Source organism: Oryx dammah, unplaced genomic scaffold, assembly GCF_014754425.2.
Source record: "Oryx dammah isolate SB20612 unplaced genomic scaffold, SCBI_Odam_1.1 HiC_scaffold_24, whole genome shotgun sequence".
In the NCBI taxonomy this organism is placed as follows: domain Eukaryota; kingdom Metazoa; phylum Chordata; class Mammalia; order Artiodactyla; family Bovidae; genus Oryx; species Oryx dammah.
In genome coordinates, this window is record NW_024070208.1 from 62206490 (window position 1) to 62210959 (window position 4470).

General features: G+C 34.9%; 1 non-coding gene across 1 annotated transcript; it reads left to right on the plus strand.

Annotated features, from left to right (window-relative positions):
- Window positions 1–248: 248 nt before the first annotated feature.
- Window positions 249–320, plus strand: TRNAW-CCA. Its single transcript has one exon. It is a non-coding gene; the product is annotated as a tRNA-Trp (tRNA).
- The last annotated feature ends 4150 nt before the right edge of the window (window positions 321–4470 follow it).

Here is a 4470-nt window from a genome sequence, read left to right on the forward strand (position 1 = left end):
ATATTAACCAAATATCTACTTTGAGCAAGTTGTAAACTATCTACATTCATGAGAGTGGTCCAGTTTTAGGTTAAAGTTGATATTTAACCATGATGCCTAGGAAAGTTTTAGTTGAAAAATTGGGGAATACAGAGATGACTGAGTCCACACCAACAAGAGTGTAGCCGGCTCTGAGCTGGATCGCCAGGCTTGCTGGGGCCCTTGAAGGCTGGCTGTCTGCTCTGATCTCACTGAACACGCAGAGAACTTCCCTGGTGGCTCAGAGGTTAAAGCGTCTGCCTCCAATGCGGGAGACCCAGGTTCGAACCCTGGGTCGGGAAGATCCCCTGGAGAAGGAAATGGCAACCCACTCCAGTATTCTTGCCTGGAGAATCCCATGGACGGAGAAGCCTAGTAGGTTACAGTCCACGGGGTCGCCAAGAGTCGGACACGACTGAGCGACTTCACCTTACAGAGAACTCTGCAGTCATTCTCACAGAATTGCTTAAGGCAGGATAGAAGGTTGTAGTTGGTCTCTAATCATCCCACCTAATATCCTTGACAATATTCCAAATGTATCTCATATGGCTTGGACTGAGTGAACAGAATTACAGTGAAGTTAACAAGAATTTGGTCCCCTGAACCAAGTACTTGTTGGGTTAGTAGCATTATAAGTATACAAAGAAACTCTAGTGTACAGCAAAAACCAAGAGAAAATAGCTCTTTCATCTAGATTATTTTTCTAATAAATCAAGGACTAGAGAGCCTGGCTTGAGATCCGGAGTAAAATATTGATGTGGAGCAAATTAAAGTGGGCAAAATATCCTGAAGTTTCTCCATCCAGCTTTAACATTTACAACTATAAGTCCACAAATCATTCTTAAGGAAGTTCTCTGATCTTCAGGTCAGCTTCCTATAGGTCAATAAATTTGGGGCTCCGTTTTAGTCCCTGCTTCTGATTGCATAAGATCATATGCTTTACTTTCCTCATGAGGATCACAGGAAGACCACACAAGTCATAATTTGTGACAATAAAATCTTCAAGCAAATGGGAAGATGACTTGTAGGAAAATCATAATGAAAAATGTGTCCTGTAATAATGACTTTGAAGTAGTTTATCTTACAAAATGAGCATCTAAAAATGTTAGTTATGATAAGTATGATTATTAACCACATTAAAGATAAATTACTTTAAACACATTTAATTTACTTCTGGAGTCTGAAATATAGCCTTTAAGGAGCACTTAATTCTGTAGCTATGTAAGGAGAAAAAAAAAAAGCATAAATCATAAGGGCAGCCTTAATATTCTATTCAAAATAATCTTAAAAATACAAACATAAAAGCAAACAAACATTAGTAATACAGTTTGTACCTGGAAGTGGAGCTGTAGCCTAATTCAACGTTATAGATACACATTACAAATAGAGCTCTTTTGATGAGTCACATTTCACTTAGAGAGCTTTTTAAAAAGTTTTTTTCCATAGAAAAAAGGATTAGCAGCAATATGGGTTTTTATTATTCATGAGACACTACATATAATCATATTTCACCCATTGTTTTAGCACATTACTGTCTTCCTATAAACAATGGGTTACCTTTCATATAAATACATGAACATGTCAGCATATCAGTTATAATGTAGGTTTAATAAAAATGATGATATTTGAAGATAATATGCAGGAAATAAATACCCTCAACCATTAAAGAAATTTTTTACTTACAAAGAAATTGTAAGGAAACTGATGCCCTGATGAATAGTGTGAGATTTAAATGAGAATGGTGTGAAATGCCATGAAACAACAGTATAATTAATTACATAATTTGGGTTAAAATAGGTAGAAAATTTATTGCATTAAAGACATTTAACTCCAGATAGCAGTAGAAATTAAAACTGATTTTGAAGTGAATTTAAAAATTTATTCATAGAGTGAAATTTATGTTTTGAAGACAACCAAAAGGCAGAATTTAGTGTCTGCTAGGTGATTGTGAGTATTCTTAGAAAAGAGAGAACTTTTGAAAATGTCTTCTACAGTTAAGTCCTGGAAGACTGTGCTACATTGGTTTTTATAATAGCAGAAGGCTACAAAAGCAACATGTGCACTGAATATTTTTAAACATAGTTTAATTTTTTAAAAAATACTTAAAACTCTCATGGACCTAATTTTTAAAAGCCTAATTTTATTCTGGGAGCAGCAGTAAAGTGGGTGCTACAACATATACTAGAATGTCACTGGAATCTCTTTTCTTTTAAATTTATGGGCAACCAGGGAAACTATTAGTTTTTCAAAACCCAGTTTTACGTGTGATTTCTGAATTACTCATACAACAATTCTCAAGGTAGGCATAACTCTGCCACCATTCAAACAAAGACATTTATATTGGGAGCAGCAACGTGTCAAGTAACAGTGAATCTCAGGTGTGGTCTAGAAAAAAACATCAAAGAAGTTGGGCTCTTCCAGCTTTAAATTCAAGATTGCTTGCTTATTTTCCCTGACACCTTAGGCAAGCTACTGAACTTCTCTTTTGGAGCTGACATGAATTTTAGATATAATACGTGCAAATATGAGGAGGGCATGGAAACCCACTCCAGTATTCTTGCCTGGAGAATCCCATGACAGAGGAGCCTGGTGGGCTATAATCCATGAGGTCGCAGAGTTGAACCTGACTACAGAGACTTAGGACACATGTAGCATGGGCAAACATGCCTTTTGAGACACTCTAAAAAACAGCAACTGCTGATTTGCTATACTCCTGAATCTATTCCTTAAAATATATATATATATATATGACCTTGGGGAAGCTTCCATTTTCTTAACTCTAAAAGTCAGAAAATACACTTACCTTATGTGAAGGAGCGAGAATTTTGTAAGGTAACGTGTGTAAGCATATTTGGCACAAAAGAGCGACATCCTTTCCCTGGTTCATCATCCTGATCCTCCATCTTGCCCATTTCAGGTCCATAATCAAGAATTCCTTCCCTACTAAGACATTGCTTCCCTTCAGTTCTTCTGTAATTGCTAAGAAATGAGGGTAAAGATAGGAAGTTTGAGTGGCTTAAACAAGTCTATTATGGAATTAATCGCCTTTTTAAAAATTCTATGTTCTCTGAAAGCAAATTGACTTAGAATGAGAAATAAAATAATCATTAAGACAATTTGAGTTCTAGTTTCCCCTTGCCTCTGTCTTTAATCTCTAAGGGATGTATTCACTTGAACAGGTTACATATTTTCTTGGAAGTGAAGAATGGGTTTCCTAATCTGCTACAATAACCTGATTAGACAATTGATCTTTAAGACTTATTCCACTGCAAAAATTTTTTATCTTCTAATCAATCTCCACATCCCAGAATATTTTCTTCTTTTGCTCTTCTTAACATCTCACCTGATAACACTGTCCTCAGTTTGTTAGTTTGAATAAAAAAATTCTGTAGTTAAAGAAACCTCGGTTGTGACTTTTAATATTACACAGACCATGGGTTTTGCTCCTTTTCAGAAGCTACTACTAATGTAACCTTTAATGAGAGAGAGAAATGGGCTGATAAAATATGGATGATCAGCAAAAACTCATTCCCAATTCTGAAAAAAAAACATTTAAAGTGCATAGTCTGTTAATATCATCATCACTTATGTAGAATTGTGATATATTCATTACAAATAACTCACACATTTCTCAACATTGTGCTCTGTAATATTTGGAATCTGTTTATGTTTTTCATGAGTATAACAAAATTGCTAGGATACACTGTAGACACCCGTACATATATAACATCTAAATATATTTATTACACTAGGAATATTAATTATTGACTATAAATTCATAAAATGACCTATTATGTGTCAGATAAAGCAGATTTGGAAAATTTTTCTCAATGTGTACAACTTAACGAGCAATAAACTGTTTCTTTGATCAATTTCAGTACATAAACTGATTTGCATTTCAAGCATACTGAGGACATAGATACTCTTTGACGGCTATTATTAATAACACTTCTTAAGAAACTAAATAGTACAATTATTAATATTCAGACAAATATAGAATACTTTTTACATGATAAAAATTAGAAGATTGATTATTAGGGCCACTTAATACAAGTGGGTGAGTCTGAATTTTGTTTGGCTTGATTTGAGTATTTTCTATATAAATAACTGCTGACTTCCCAGGTGGCTCAATGGTAAAGAATCTGCCTGCCAATGCAGGAGATGCAAGATACAGATGTTCAATCCCTGGGTCAGGAAGATACCCTGAAAGAGGAAATGGCAACCCATTTCAGTATTCTTTTTGGAACCATGGACAGAGGAGCAACAGTCCATGGGGTTGCAAAGAGTCAGACATGGCTGAGTGACTGAGCATGCAGGCTTGCTAAGGTTCAAACATCAGAAAAAAAGTATATAACAACCTAATACTATTTTATTTTAGAATTAATATGAAGATTGTTAATAATATATCCTCATAGGTAAAGTAATAATAATATGCATTTAAAAAGTATTCCA